This window comes from Alligator mississippiensis, chromosome 1 (genome assembly GCF_030867095.1).
Source record: "Alligator mississippiensis isolate rAllMis1 chromosome 1, rAllMis1, whole genome shotgun sequence".
Taxonomy (NCBI): domain Eukaryota; kingdom Metazoa; phylum Chordata; order Crocodylia; family Alligatoridae; genus Alligator; species Alligator mississippiensis.
This window is the reverse complement of record NC_081824.1, coordinates 448,042,653-448,059,011: the sequence shown is the minus strand read 5'-3', so window position 1 is coordinate 448,059,011 and position 16,359 is coordinate 448,042,653.

Sequence of the window (16,359 nt, the reverse complement as noted above, 5' to 3'; positions counted from 1 at the left end):
TCAGACCCATCAGTTTGGGGCTTTAGAATCATAGAATAGAAGGACTGGAAGAGACCTGTAAGATCATCGAGTCCAGTCACCTGCCATGGGCAGGAGGTGATTGCAATCAAATGAGCTCAATGAGGTGCCTGTCCAGCCTCTTCTTGAACACCTCCAGGGAGGCAATTGCACCACCTCTGCTAGGAGTGTGTTCCAGATTCTAGGTACCTGTACAGAAAAAAAGGTTTTCCTTATGTCCAGCCTAATTTTTTCCCCAACTAGCTTGTGTCCATTGGAACTCGTCCTTCCAAGGGGTGCCTTTCTGAAGAGTTTCTCCCATAGATCTTGGTGTTCACCCCTGATATACTTGTAGATGGCTATCAGGTCAACTTTCAGTCTTCTCTTACTCAGACTGAACATACCCAGTTCCTGGAGTCTCCCTTCATAAGGCCTATCCCCCAGACCCTTGAGCATGTGGGTGGCCCTTCTCTGTACCCTTTCAAGCTTATCCATATCCTTCTTGAAGTGCGGTGCCCAGAACTGGACACTACTCCAGCTGTGGTCTTACCAACACTGAGTAGAGGGGGAGAAGCACCTCTCTGGATCTATTGGCCACACATCGACTGATGGACGCCAGAGTTCTATCTGCTCTGCTTGTGACTTCATCAAGCTGTTGGCTCATATTCATGCTCTTGTCAATTGTCACCCCCAGGTCCCTTTAAGATGCAGTGTCAGCCACTGGACCACCACCCATCATGTAGGTGTGGTGAAGGTTCTTCCCACCCAGATGAAGGACCTGGCACTTATGCCTATTGAACCTCATCTGATTGTATTCAGCCCATAGGACCAGCCAGTCAAGGTCATCCTGGATCCTTGCTCTGTCCTCAAATGTGCCCGCATTTCCCCAAAGCTTGGTGTTTTCTGCAAACTTAATCATTGCACTTTTCACTCCCTTGTCCAGGTCATTGGTAAAGATGTTAAATACTATGGGCCTAAGCACTGATCCCTGGGGGACACCACTGGAGATGGCCCTCCACGATGAGGCCATCCCATCGATTATGACTCACTTCCAAATCCAGGAAGGCATTTAATTTTTTTTTTTTAATTTTGTGACTGGGGTCAGATTAGCTCTGAATTCTATCAACTAAGCAGAGCTCAATCATTCAAGTCTGTGTGGTACCCCTGAGACTCTTCAGCCTGGGGTTTCAGATACTTCCAAATCCATGGCAGGTATCCTATGTGCAAGCCCTAGGCCCAGAGGTCTTGGAGTTCAGATGCCCCTAGTCTCATTTGCCTCTAGCCAAAAGGCCAAAGGAGCAAGATAGGGAGAAAGCCTTAAAGCAATCCCCCATCACCAGAAATTGTGTAGCTGAGATCCTCACATTTGGAGGCATTTGTACACTCTCACAGGTGTAAGTCTGCCTGCAGTGTGAGTGGCAGGCCTTCACCCTCTAAGGCAGGGGTTGTCAACCGGAGCGACACATACCCCTGGGGGTACTTGGAAAGGGGCTAGGGGGTATGTGTGGGTGGGCAGGGATGGAGTGCCACCACGCACCACCCTGCGCTGCTGCCTCCCAGGAGCAGGGGTGGGGGATGCGAGGGCAGTGGCTCTCCTCTGCAGGTCGCACAGTCACAACTTGGCCAGCCAGATGTTGGAGGGTGGGGGGAGGAGCTTGCACATGGTGGGTGCTGCCGCTGCCACCCTCCCACCCCTGCTCTGCCAGAAGTGTACCCAGAAGTGCTATACTTCTTTAAAAAGGTTGAAAACCCCTGCTCTAAGGCTATACATACTCATAAATGGTTATACAATCTTGTCTGGTCATGAATGCTGCGGTTACATTGCACTTTGTCATTTTGAGGATCAGTCAAGGGAGAGCTAAAGACTTGTCTTATCTTCTCATAATTACTTTTCTCTTTTACCTTCAATATGAGTATTGCTAAGATTTCATCTGAAGCATCTTCCATTATGTATATGAATGAACCTACTTGGAATTCTTGTCTTCTCATTGAAACTTTACACTGTCAGAAAATAATGAAACCTTTCTACACAACTAATCCAGTGTGCTATGCTCATGAAATTTCACTTTTCTGGGGCTGTTTTGGAAAATGCAGTTATTATTTTAATGACTACTTTCTCTTTATTCCCTTTGGACTATTCATAGTGTCACAATTCAGTTTTAGTGAACTAAAACTAAGCAAAGCTTGTGCTCTTTCCCGGTGCTTTGGAGATCCTTTCTCAATTGGCATAGCCCTGGGTCTGCAGGTTCCTAATGTCTGTGGAGCAATGAGAGGCTGGGTGCATGCCTGCAGGTGCTGTGAAGAGGTGGAGGGTTTGGGGCAGGCTCTCTGACTGAGAGGGAGTGGGCTATGAAGAAGTCCCTCGGGGGGCAGCTGGGGCCACAGCTGAAACCATTCTGTACACCCCAGTGAGTTATGTGCAGACAAATTCAAAATGATGGTCAGGAAAATTCAAAATTATGTTAAATTAATTACTTTTTTTTTTTACTAATGAAACTAAATATAACACTATTTGAACCTTCTTTAGAAATATATGCAGGTACTTTGTATGCTTGGGGGGTGGGTGTGGAGTGTGTGTGGAGAGATTTGTGAAGGGGGAGCGTGGGTGTGTGTGTGGGGGGTGTGGGCAGATGTGATGTTTGTGGGGGAGGTTGTGAAGGGGTGTAGGGTATATGTCTGTGGAGTTTATGGGTGGGTGTGTGGGAATGTGGGGTTTCTGGCCTCAGCAGCCAGAGCCCCCAGTGCTGTGTGCCTTTGGCTGAGTCCCCAAGCCTGCACATGCTGGCATGGACCCAGCCTGGCCTGTTGGCGCAAGCCTTCAGACCAAACAGGACTGGTTCCGTGCCAGCACATGCAGATCACAACACTGCAGGTGCGAGCTGTGCACCATTGACCTGGGTGGGCTTCCTGCCTGCATGTACAGCTTCCCACTGGAGTGCTGGAAACCCCACCTGGAGGCACAGAGCTGGCTGGCCCGGCCTGATGGTGCATGGATGGCAGCAGGTGCTCAGCACCTGCCCAGGCCTCCTGCATGCTGCAGCGCCCCCAGAGCTGCAGCACTGTGCTGTGGCCACTGCCTCCTCCTCATGGGAGTGGATGGCTAGGCACCTGCTAGACACCTGCCTGCCCATCCCCACCCCCCGTGGGACAAGGGAATGCTGCTTGGGTTCTCCTGTGCTGGCCTGAGAGCACCCATGGACACCTCCCTGCTCCCTCAGTCCCCATTCACACATCCCTGTCCTGTCTCCCACCCACCGCACTGGCTCTTCCCACAGCTCCCACACCTCCCAGCCCTGGCAGTCACCTGCACCTGGCCTACAGCCCCCACCCCCAGCCCTGCCAGTACCCCATCCCTGACCTGCAGCTGCCCACCCCCTCAGCCCCACTGGAGGGGGCCTCCAGACCCCTGCAAGCCCCACTTGCCCTAAAGGCTCCAGGAGGGAAAGTGAGCTTGAACCAAGCCCTGACTGACTTGGGAGTTCCAGGTCTCACCCCTCCTCCTTTCCCTCCCCCTTGCTGCCCTTTTTCAAGAAGCTCTTGTAACCTGGAACTCTGCCAGCGTGCAGAGAGCTCTTGGCAAAAGTAGAAAATCTTTGTGTTTCTTGGTTAAAATGAAAAATCCTCTTTTTTTTTTTGTTAAAAGGGAAAATCCAGGTTTTTTTGCCATTTTTCCATGGCATGGATTTGATAAAGGGACTACATAGGAGACAAAGAGACTTACATAATGAGTGATTGTGCCCTGAGGAACTTGTGTCAGAGAAAGGCCAGAGGCAGGGTTGCATCACTGGTCCTGTCACCAGTCAAGGGACTTGGATATCTTTGGAAGACTATAGCTCCACCCAACAAGTGTGGTAAGGACAGGGTGTAGGGAAGGCAGAGCCCTGTGAAGAGGAAGCTATCCCCCTTTGTCGAGAAAGTGCTGTTTCCTTTTCGTTTCACCATTCCACTTGCCTTCATTTTGTTTCCATCAAAGTGTGGCAGGTGAGTACAAGGAAGTAGGCAGCAGCTTGTGGAAAGAGGGACAGATACATCGCACCTGTTGACAACAAGTATTAAATGTGCTACTGAACAGTGCAGTAACCACTGTGCAGTAGCGTCTTGTGTAGACACGACCTATGATTCGCTTTCTGCTGCAGCTTCCCTGAGCATTTTCTCCTACTGCCTGAGGAAACCCAGAATGATGGGTCCTTTCTTTTTCTCATTGACTGGGCAAAAGAAACAATAATTGCCCCACTTTCTAGGCTTTTCTCTTTTTCCTGTCCTTTTCCTCTAAAGATAGCAGTGATGACCACAGCTGGGTGGGGATTTTCAAAAAATAATATAAAATAAAAATATGTATACTTATATTTACTAAAACAAGCCAAAATTATTAACAAATTCTGAGAATAGTTTCTGCCTAAAAATGGAATGTTATTTTGAAAAAGGAAATATAATGTGCTTTGTATTTTTAAATGAAATGATTTCCTTTTCATTTTGAAATAATGGTGGTTTAGAACCAGATTTTGTTAACTTTAAATAAAACAAAGTTAACAGCTTCCTTAGGAAACCAAGCAAAAAGAAAACTCTTGGGTGTGTTCGGGCTAGAGATCCTGATGTTCTCTCTGTGTGCAGAAAAGGGTGGCAAAGTGAGCATTATGGCAATAGGGAGGAAGTGAGCAGAAGTTGACATGCAGAATGGCAGAGTGGAGCCTGGATATAAATTTTACACTGTGAGTGCTTAAGGTTTAAAATTGCTTCTCGAGTAGACAGGCAGTATTCCCCAGAAGCATCAAGAACCATCAGACCTCCTGCTCGTGTTTGGTATTAACATGGAATTTTTCTTTGTTTGGCTGTCTGACATCACATCTTGCTTCCACTTCTAAGCTCAAGCACTTCACTTCACTTTGCATTATGCACCAATTTCACTGGTATTTAATGGCACCAAACAATTTAAGACTTACAGATTTTGGCTAGGTATAGACATTTAGGGAGGTTAGTTCATGTTAAAAATGCCCATCTGATCTAACTTAGTTATCCCAGGTGTGGACTTTACACTAGTTATGTGGCTCTAAGTGCAGATTGTACAGAAGTTCAGGACAGTTAGAGTGGTCTAAAAATGGCTGACCCATTTACCCTACTTCCTGAACAGACAATGAACCCCCTTGGAACAGCCAGCCCCAATCCCACTGAGCCCACCAAACCTCTCATCCCACAAGCCACTGCCGCTGCTGGTTTTACTAGCATTTGCCAGCGCTGGGAGCCAAGAAATTAAGTTGGGGTGGGGGAGGGGCGGGAGAGACGAGGGAAGTTTTTTGTCTGGGGTGGTGGGGTAGGAGATCAGGGGGCTAAAAATAGCCCCTGGTCCTGGGGAGTTGGAGAGACAGTCCCCCATCCACTTAGGGATCCCACAAACCCCCCTGATCTCCCCAAATCCCTCCCAAACCCCCAAGGACCCAGCCTGTCTCCTTGATTCCCCTGATGCTCCTGCGGATCTCGCTTGCCTCCCTGGTTCCCTGATCCCTTTCAGGGTGGTGCTCACCCCCTCAACCTCCCTGATCTCCCTGCAGAACCCTTCTGCCCCCCTCCCAATCTCCCAGCAGATACTATTAGCCCCCCAGCTTGCCCAGTTTACTTCCATGGATCCTGCCTGCTCCCAGATTCCCCTGTGAATGCTGCTTGCCCACTTAAATGCCCCCGCCAGCCCCTGCTACCCCAACTTACCTTAGATTGGGTGGCCATTTTTAACTACATCCAACCTCCCACTAACCTCCCCAAATGTCTGTAAGCACCCATTTATAACTTCCTGAACATGGCAGCAGAAGAGCTCATACTGCCTTTGGTGCTGGGCATAGGAATGAGAGAACACAAATCAGAAGCAACACATGCAAATGAAAGAATATATATTAGTCACTGCAGATAGAAGCACCTTCCTATTTGCATAGGATTTGCAGATTTCTGGACTTTTGGCCTTGACAGTTTGGCAAGGAAGCATTGAACTTTTATTTTTGCAGAATAAACCAAAATTTGTTGCAGATGTCAGTACTAGAGTGAAGCAGAACCTGGCTTGTCCTAAGTACAAAGGGCTTTTGCTATAGAAATATGGTTATACAGTATATGCTATGTCAGGCTTTAAAAATGAATTTTCTATCTTGTCAGGTAAGTTGTTTTGCCATGTATCAAACAAACTGCCTTGTATCGTGGTACTTTAAGAAATGTGAAGTGGTTGTGACAGTAGATCTCTTGAGCTGAATCTAAGGTTGCCAAGTCATTTTTGTCAGCTTATTCTAGGTCACCTGCTTTATCATTCAGTTGCCTTTAATATTTGCTAATTTATGACCCCTTTCTGAGTCTGCCTAGGAGTCAGGTTCTGCTTGTTTGTGGCAAACCGATATCCTCTTCTGAATTAATTACACATTTCTCAGAGATCCATGGTTCCTCTTAATGGTGTTTCAGTATCTGCAGTGGAGTACAGTGAATCATGGTATTTTGAAAATTGTGCCAAGCAAAATAATGTGATTCATCAATGAGCTGGAAAGCTTGAAACTGGATACAAACATTAACCTGGTGTGTAAACCTGCTGAAGAGACAGGGACTCATTTCATAGATTTCATAGACATTAGGGCTGGAAGGGAACTCGGAAGATCATCGAGTCCAGCCCCCCGCCCAAAGGGCAGGAAGTCAACTGGGGTCATAGGATCCCAGCAGGATAAGCATCCAGTTTCATCTTGAAGGTGTTCAATGAAGGCGCTTGAACAACCTCCGGTGGCAGGCTGTTCCAGACCTTGGGGGCTTGGACAGTAAAGAAATTCTTCTTTATAGATTCATAGATTCATAAATGTTAGGGTTGGAAGGGACCTCAATAGATCATCGAGTCCAACCCCCTGCATAAGCAGGAAAGAGTGCTGGGTCTAGATGACCCCAGCTAGATACTCATCTAACCTCCTCTTGAAGACCCCCAGGGTAGGGGAGAGCACCACCTCCCTTGGGAGCCCGTTCCAGACCTTGGCCACTCGAACTGTGAAGAAGTTCTTCCTAATGTCCAATCTAAATCTGCTCTCTGCTAGCTTGTGGACATTATTTCTTGTAACCCCCAGGGGCACCTTGGTGAATAAATACTCACCAATTCCCTTCTGTGCCCCCATGATGAACTTATAGGCGGCCACAAGGTCGCCTCTCAACCTTCTCTTGCGGAGGCTGAAAAGGTCCAGTTTCTCTAGTCTCTCCTCGTAGGGCTTGGTCTGTAGGCCCTTGACCATACGAGTGGCCCTTCTCTGGACCCTCTCCAGGTTATCCGCATCCTTCTTGAAGTGTGGCGCCCAGAATTGCACGCAGTACTCCAACTGCAGTCTGACCAGCGCCCGATAGAGGGGAAGTATCACCTCCTTGGACCTATTCGTCATGCATCTGCTGATGCACGATAAAGTGCCATTGGCTTTTTTGATGGCTTCGTCACACTGCCGGCTCATGTTCATCTTGGAGTCCACTAGGACTCCAAGATCCCTTTCCACCTCTGTGCCACCCAGCAGGTCATTCCCTAGGCTGTAGGTGTGCTGGACATTTTTCCTTCCTCGGTGCAGCACTTTGCATTTCTCCTTGTTGAACTGCATCCTGTTGTTTTCTGCCCACTTGTCCAACCTATCCAGGTCTGCTTGTAGCTGTTCCCTGCCCTCCGGCGTGTCCACTTCTCCCCATAGCTTTGTGTCATCTGCAAACTTGGACAGAGTCCATTTCACTCCCTTGTCCAAGTCACTGATGAAGACATTAAAGAGTATCGATCCAAGGACCGAGCCCTGCGGGACCCCACTGCCCACACCCTTCCAGGTCGAGACCGACCCATCTACCATGACTCTCTGGGTGCAGCCCTCTAGCCAATTCTCCACCCACTGGACTGTGTAGTCATCCACGTCATAGCCTCTTAACTTGTTCACCAGTATGGGGTGGGATACCATATCGAAGGCCTTTCTGAAGTCTAAGTATACGACATCTACCCCTCCTCCTGTGTCCAGGCGTTTCGTAACCTGGTCATAGAAAGAGACTAGATTGGTCAGGCACGATCTGCCCGCCACAAACCCGTGCTGGTTTCCCCTCAGCATAATTTGCCCTGCTGGGCTCTCACAAATGTGAGCCTTGATAATTTTTTCAAAGACTTTACCAAGGATGGAGGTGAGACTGACTGGCCTATAGTTGCCCGGGTCCTCCTTCCTCCCCTTTTTGAAAATGGGGACCACATTAGCCCTTTTCCAGTCCTCCGGGACTTGGCCCGTGCGCCACGAGCATTTGAATATTCCCGCCAGTGGCTCTGCAATGATGTCGGCCAGTGCCTTCAGCACCCTCGGATGGAGCTCATCCGGGCCTGCCGACTTAAAGGCATCCAGTTCTTCCAAGTGACTCTGCACCACCTCAGGATCTATGCATGGAAGTCTGGCGCCTTGCTGCTGCTTCTCTACAACCCCAGTGAGAGACTTGTCTTGCCCCTCGCTTAGGAACACTGAGGCAAAGAACTTGTTGAGGAGTTCAGCCTTGTCCCCCCTGTCTGTCACCAATTGTTTCTGCCCATTTAGCAGGGGTCCTATTCCTCCCTGGGCCTTCCTTTTACTCCCTATATATCTAAAAAACAATTTCTTGGTGTCTTTTACTTATGTCCAACCTGAAACGATCTTGTAGTAGTTTGTGACCATTCAACCTTGTCATCCCTTGGGGCGCTCTGGTGAACAAATGTTCCCCCAGATACTGGTGGTCACCCCTGATAAACTTGTAGGTGGCCATCAGATCACCCCTGAGCCTACGCTTTTCCAGGCTAAAGAGCCCCAGGGCTCTCAGCCTGTCATCGTAGGGTCTGCTTCCCTGACCTCTGATCATGCGCGTGGCTCTTCTCTGGACTCTCTCAAGCTTCTCCACATCCTTTTTGAATTGTGGAGCCCAAAACTGGATGCAGTACTCCAGCTGCAGCCTCACTAAGGCCGAGTACAGGGGGAGAATGACGTCCCGGGATTTGCTTGAGAAGCATCTATGGATGCAAGCCAGCGTTTTGGTCACTTTACTAGCCGCAGCATCGCACTGCAGGCTCATGTTCATCTTGTGGTCAATGATGACCCCCAAGTCTCTTTCTTCCATAGTGCTAGCCAACATAGCACTGCCAAGCCTATAAGGATGCTGCGGGTTTTTCTTCCCAAGGTGGAGAACCTTGCATTTATCAGCGTTGAACACCATCAGATTCTCATCCGCCCACTTGCTGAGCCTGTCCAGGTCAGCCTGGATCATCCGCCTGTCTTCTGGTGTGGATGCTTTGCCCCAAAGTTTGATGTCATCTGCAAACTTGGCCAGTCCGCTTCTGACTCCAGTGTCCACATCATTAATGAAGATGTTGAACAGTATGGGTCCAAGGACAGAGCCCTGGGGGACCCCACTGGTCACAGGACACCACGATGAGTGACTTCCATCAATTACTACCCTCTGGGTCCGACCCCAGAGCCAATTTTCCAGCCAGTGGATCGTGGAGGACCCAAGGCGACAATTGGCCAGTTTCTCCAAGAGACGATCATGGGACACCAGATCGAAGGCTTTTTTGAAGTCAAGATATATGACATTAATCTCATCTCCCTTGTCCAGGTGATAGGTCACCTGGTCATAGAAGGAAATGAGATTGGTCAAGCAAGACCTACCCGCAACAAACCCGTGCTGGCTATCCCTTAAGATGTTGGCGTCGGTCAGTCCATTAAGGATGGCCTCCTTAATAAACTTTTCTAAGATCTTCCCCGGGATAGAAGTCAGGCTAATGGGCCTATAGTTAGCCGGATCCACTTTCCTCCCTTTCTTGAAGATAGGCACCACATTGGCCTTCTTCCAGTCTTCGGGCACTACACCAGAGCGCCAAGAGTTTTCAAAGATCCGTGCTAGAGGCTGGGCTATGATGCTCGCCAGCTCCTTGAGTACCCTGGGGTGAAGATTGTCAGGGCCAGCTGATTTGAAGGTATCCAGCTTCTCAAGATGTTCCTTCACGAAGTCAGCATTAATGTAGGGCAGGGGATCACCCTCACCCGGACTTCCCGGCCCTGTAGTGGGCATGGGCGTCCCATGGAACTGATGAAAGACTGACGCAAAGTACCTATTTAATAGGTTGGCTTTTTCCTGGGCGTCAGTTGTCAGTTGCCCCATCTGGTTCAGCAGGGGTCCAACGTTGCCCCTGCTTTTCCTCTGGCTCCCCACATATCTGAAAAAGGACTTTTTATTGTCCTTGATGCTCAAAGCTAGCTGGAGTTCAGTTGCAGCCTTGGCTTTCCTGGTCTGCTCCCTACAGGACCGGACCAGTGCAGAATAATCCTCCTTGGAGGTGACTCCCATCCTCCATCCTTTGTAGGCCTTTCTTTTTATCCTCAGGAGGTCTGCTAGGTCCCTGGAGAGCCAGGGGGGCTGCTGTGCCCTCTTGCTGCCTTTCCTCCGAGATGGAATAGACTTAGTTTGTGCATTGAGGATCGCTCCCTTGAGGAGCAACCACTCTTCTTGAACTCCCCTCTCCCTGTGGTCACAGTCCCTTAGGGCCTCACTGACAAGCCTCCTGAGCTTGTCAAAGTCGGCTTTCCTGAAGTCAAGGACTTGCGTGTTGCTGAATGACTTGCCAGCTTTTCGGCGGATGGTGAAGGTGATCAGCTCGTGGTCGCTGTCACCCAGCTTCCCATCGATCACTAGGTTGCCGACTAGGTCATCCCCAGTAGCCAGTACCAGGTCGAGCAGCGCTTTGCCTCTCATTGGCCCATAGACTTCTTGAGTCAGGTAGAGGTCATCCACGCACGAGAGGAAGCTCTGCGACCGCTCAGATTCTGCTGAGCGATCCTCCCACAAGATGTCTGGGTAATTGAAGTCACCCATGACAACCATGGTCCTGGAGCAAGCTGCCTTAGCCAGTTCCTGGGCAAACTCCTGGTCAAGCTCAGGACTTTGGGTGGGAGGTCTGTAATAGACCCCTACCATTGTGTCCCCTGTGCCGTGTTCCCCACGGATTTTAACCCAGAGGGTCTCCAGCCGTCCACCCTGGTCGCCAATATTGGCTTGCAGGGACGCGTAGCTTTCCTTAACATAGAGAGCTACACCCCCGCCCCTTTTCTCTACACGATCCCTCCTGTACAGGGTATAGCCATCTATCCCCGTGGTCCAGTCCTGGGTGGAGTCCCACCAGGTCTCCGTTATCCCTATGACATCGTAATTGTTTGCACTGAGCAGGAGGATGAGCTCCTCCTGCTTATTCCCCAGGCTCCTGGCATTAGTGTACAGGCAGGCAAGTGCCCCCTGGGGGGCTCCTTCCATGCCCACAGATTTTACCAGGGCTGGGTCCAGGGTGGGCTCCCTTGAGTGCCGTGATCCTCTGGCTTTGCAAGGATTGCTCAGCGGGCCAGCAGTGGCGGTAGTCCCCCCGTCCCCCAACGGGCTTAGTTTAAAGCCCGGTGGAGCAGGTCAGCCAGTCTGGCTGAGAAGAGCCTCCTCCCTAGGGGAGAGAGGTGGAGACCATCTCTTCCCAGCAGCTCGCTGCCTCTCTCGCCAAAGAGCGGGCTGTGGTCATGAAAGCCAAAGCCTTCCTGACGACACCAGCGCCGCAGTCTTTGGTTGACCACATAGATCCTCCTGTCCCTTCTCAGCCCATAGCCTGAGACTGGGAGGATCGACGAGAACACCACCTGTGCCCCCAGACCCTTAAGCCCCGCTCCCAAATCCCTGTAGCGCCTCGTGACCTGGCTGGGAGTGCTCCGAGCCGTGTCATTGGTGCCCACATGAATAAGGAGCATGGGATAGTGGTCTGTGGGTTTGAGGAGCTTGGGGATCCTCTCCGCAATGTCCCGGATGCGGGCCCCTGGGAAGCAGCAGACTTGCCGGGCTAAGGGGTCGGGGTGGCAGATTGGCCCCTCCGTCCCCCTCAGGAGGGAGTCTCCCACAACAAACACCTTACGTTTTGTCTTGGGGAGAGCAGGGGCGGTAGGTGCAGTTAGGCCCATGTTGCCTGTGGGGGCCGGCAACTCAGCAGGCTCTGCTGGGGCAGCAAGAGGTGCATACCTGTTGCTCAGTTGTGGTGGGGGAGGGGCCTTGGTGCGGCGGGCCTTAGGGCCCTTGACCACCTTGGTCCATGCCCCTGGCTGGACACAGCAGGAGGTCCCAGAGTCCTCCTCTGGCCTGGAGGGAGACTGTGATCTACCCTCTGCCTCCCGGGGGAGAAGGGCCTGGCAGTAGGAGTCTATCTCCTGCTCGCAGTCCCTGATGGCACGCAGTCTGTGGACTGTGGCCTGGAGCTCCTCCAGCTGGCGCGCCAGAGACCCCAAAAGGGAGCAGACCCTGCAAGGGGAGGTCGCCATGCTCCCAGGCCCCAGAGCCTGAAAAAGGGACAGGCAGCCCCCGCAGCCGAGAGCCAGGGACTCCGTCTGTGTGGAGCCTGGAACCAGGGGCTCCGTCTGGGTGGCCATCTCTGAGGTGCCAGAGGGGGGGGCCGCGGAGCCCGAGGGGACCCTCGGGGTGCGGCGCATGCCCATCCGTGTCATGCCTCTGGTAGGCTGGCTACGACTGGGGCTGTCTACCCTGGGGGGTGCGCAGGCAGGGTCCGGTGCCCTCCCGCACGCCCTCCCGTGTGAACTCTGCGCTAACTCACGCGCCGGCAGAGAAGCGCGCCTGTTTGCGCAGCCTGTTCGCACGGCTCCGGTCGCGTGGCTCCCTGGGGGGCTGGGTGAAGTAGGGGCCTGGGCAGGGCTTGACCCGGCCTGGCTCCACTCAGCCGCCGCCTCCCACACACACACTAAGGGGTTAGCCCCCTCTCTCCACGGGCCCCGCTTACCCTGGCTGTGCTGGGGGTCAGCGGGGGGGCTCCGCGGCTGCTGGAGGGTTTCTGGGGGGCTTCGGGGGAGCGGGGGCGCAGAGAGCTTTCAGCCGCGCGTCTCCCGCCGCTTCCGAGCTTAACTGACATTTGCATGTCCTTTGCTTATCTCTTAATTTATATCACATTACATTACAGGCTGAGACAATTTTGTTAAAATATTTTGGGCTCATTGCTTGTGGCTGGGGAAATTCTCCTCATCATGAGTGACCAGATGGTGCAATTTAGTTTCTTGCAGGTCTTTGGGTGGATTACTGCCAACCAGCACCAAGCCAAAGGATACTTTAGTTTTTCCAGAAAATCTAATGAAATCCCATTGCCAGTTGTGACAGCTTTCTTTTGGAATATTGCTTAACAACATGATAGAGAGGAGTTCAGAAAACGAATAAATAGAGCACCATAGCTCAGATTGTCATGATGCATTTTCACATTCAGGGAGGACTTATCATAATAGCATTGGCTATCTTTCTCTTGATTTTATTTTTCCATTGGTCTATTCCACATAGACTTTAAGGACAGGGGTGTAGGCAGTCTGAGAAGGTCACCTGACACTTGGGCAAAGTCCAGGGCCAGGCTCTCTGAAGGCTAGGCTAGGAGTTGAAGCTGAGGTCAGAGTGAACCAGAAGCTGGGTTTCTAAAGTTGGGGTAACCCAGAAGTCAGAGTTGGGGTCAGGGTATGCCACTGAAGATAAGAGCACTGGAGTCAGGTATGCCAGGAGTCAGCAGGGGCAGATCCAGAAGAGGTGCAGTGCCATGATCACACCACACTTCCACAGTGAAGGTCATGTGCTAGCGGCTCCATTTCCCCATTCCTAGATCCCTCAGTGTCTGAGGCATGGTTGGAGCCCTGGAGGGACAAAGCAGCGAATAGCTGAGGAAGGGGAGGGTGGTTGGGGGAATCTACCTGCCACTGTCCCCAGCTGATGTGGGGGTGGGGGAAACCCCGGGACAGGTCCTGCCTTATTCTAGCTGAGAGCTGCAGTGAGTGTCTGCATAGGGTGCCAGGTTGGTGGCAGTGGCAAGACTTGCTCTCTCCCACTCCACCATGTTTCCCCTGCCAGGCAGGGTTGGGGATAGCAGTGTCAGTGGATGAGTCCCCCTTCCAGTGCCTGCTCCAATGTGTTGAATGCACCTAGGGAAGAGAAAGTAAGGCCAGTATTTTGTAAAACTTTTAGAAAAAGTGGCTATATAAAATAACAACACTCCTATTACCTGTGTGAATTCAGTTATAACATACAGATTTTATGCTGAACGTTTCAAAGCATTGTCTAATCATTAGGTTTTGTTTCCAGGTTTTTAGCATTTTTTCTTCTATAAGTTTTGCAGAGAAAGATAGCATGGACATTGCTACCAATACTTCAGGATTCCTTTCTTTCTCCTACCCTCGAACTGTTAAATAAGCTCTTGCAACATTTTTGTTAGGGTAAATATTGGAGGCAGAAGGAACCCCATGCAATTCTTGAATGCCTGAGGGCAGTGGTTTCCAGACTGGGGTACATGTACCCCTGGGGTTCTATAGTGCTTTGCCAAAGAACGTGTCTAAATTTTAATAATGGAAGTGGAACCGCTGATTGGTTAAGGCACAATAAGTAAAGGCAATACTGCACATTAACATCAATGTCAACACTACCTAAAGAATGGACATGTGAAGACACATCGGGTGTAGGGTGTAAGAACAGCAATGTTTTTCAGGTAAGAGGTATATAGCTAAAACATTTGAAAACTTCTGTTCTGGTGTAAATCTGTAGGCCTGAAAGTCCAAATAACCTTTTTGCAGGGAAACAGGATAATCAGCATTGGAGCCAATGAAAGGCTATTAAAAATGTAACCAGTTACCGAGTCACTTTTTAGAATATGACTGTGCTTTCAACACTGCAGAGTTCATTTGGGATTAGAAGCTCGTTAGGGGTAATTTGTAGCTAAGAATTTCAAGTGCATGGGTCAACAATTAATGGGTCAAATGTTCATGGACAGAATATGAGTCCCTAAACACTGTAAAACCAGGGAAGTTCTACTGCCCAAAGACAGGGACTTGAGAGTTTGTATGTAGGGACTGTAGCCATAGAATTCAACTCCACAATGGCCTGAAAGCAAGCTAGCTGAGAGGCACCTGATGTCGGCATACAGATATGGACAGAGAATGGAGTCCAAACTATACTGATTAGCTGTCCCAAATCAGAATATAGGGAGCCTGGTGTGGCATTTAGGTCCATTTCTGAGGCCATATGAAGGCGATGTGATGCTGTGCAACAGCACTGAAGTCTGTCCTCCTACTTGCTGAAAGGAAGAGTAATCCATGCCCTCAGCCCCAAGCCACATTCCTCTTTTCCCAGTCTACTTATTTCAGTGTATGCAGAAGTTAGGATTTTCTCTTCCTAAACAGTTTCTTGTTTATGATTAAATGTACGGACTGGCTCACCAGACTAGCCTGAATGTTACAGAGTTCAACAGCTTTTGTTTGTATATTTTCTCAGCTGCTGCTCACTTGGGACAAAACTATTTATGGCTATTTTATGCCCCTTCTGTCCGATTTTTATATTTTATATATTTAAATGTATATTTTCCCCTTGTTCTCACAGGCAGGGTTCATCTTTTTATTACACTTACAGGGTACTAGGCCCGATGGGCCTCAGGCCTCTAAGTGTTACTGTAGTGCAAATAGTGCAGAATAAATAAATCAGCCTTTCTATTTTTATTATTAAGCAAGAGAACTAGACAGGAATTGCTACAGTTAACTTACACTGGAGTGAATGCTATTTGACAATTTCTAAGGAAATGTTAATCATACTGTCCTGCTGGAGACAGGGAGCAGTATTTGAGTGACAGTATTTGAGTTACTCCTCATAAGCAGGGAGAAAATGTGGTTTCTTCTATGAAGAGGTACAGAAGACCAAAGGATGCAGAGAGATGTGACGGGCTTGTTAGGTAATAAGGTCTGTTACGGTTCCAGGTATCTCAGTAGGTGAAAGATGTCAATCTTTCAGAAAAAAATTAGAAATGAATAGCAAACATCACAATGCCCAACAAGTTTAAAAAGGTTAAGAGTTAAAAGCACCAGAAGTTAAAAACAAAATACAATGGGCCTAATTTGCCATTTTGTATGCCCTGTATTGTCATGTAGAGCACATCTATACTCTGCTGGAAGTGTGGCCTCAGCAATGAGGTCCCTAAACACATTCTGTCCACCCACTCCTGCATGCAGGCTCTAAACCAGTGGGTTTCCAACTTTTTAAAGATTTGGACTCCTTTCATATCACTTTTTCTGCTATGAAAAAGTGTGGATGAAGAGTGGTTGTTCCTCAAGGACACAATCCTCAGTGCACAGAAGTTGTCAATACCTGAGCGCAAAAAAGGTGGCACAGGGGCCGGGAGGCCTCAGTAGGGAAGTTACAGATCTTCTGAAAAATAAAAGGGAGGCTTACCAACAGTGGGAGCTAGGAATGGCCCCCAAGGAGAACTACATAAAATTGGCCTACATCTATAGGGGGCAGGTTAGAAAAGCAAAGGCAGTGACCGAATTCAGGTTAGCCACC